This window comes from Anneissia japonica, unplaced genomic scaffold (assembly GCF_011630105.1).
Source record: "Anneissia japonica isolate Jap-2015-1 unplaced genomic scaffold, ASM1163010v1 scaffold17136_len74041_cov174, whole genome shotgun sequence".
Classification (NCBI taxonomy): Eukaryota; Metazoa; Echinodermata; class Crinoidea; order Comatulida; family Comatulidae; genus Anneissia; species Anneissia japonica.
In genome coordinates this window covers 73,859-74,073 of record NW_022749745.1, presented here as the reverse complement: position 1 = coordinate 74,073, position 215 = coordinate 73,859, and positions in this window count along the sequence as shown.

Below are 215 nucleotides of genomic sequence, written 5' to 3'. Positions count from 1 at the left end.
CCTGTAGGAGCCTAGAATACCTTATCAAAACCTGTAGGCCTACTCACTGGGCCCAAAGACCTATGAATCAATACTGATTGTGATTGTTTTAGAATGAAAAAACAAAATCGGTTTGTGCGCGTCCTAAATTGTTGTGATCATTGTCTCGTTTCTAGAAAATCGCGAAAATTATGGCGCACGAAACAAAAGGCTTCTATAGTATAAAAAAACAATGT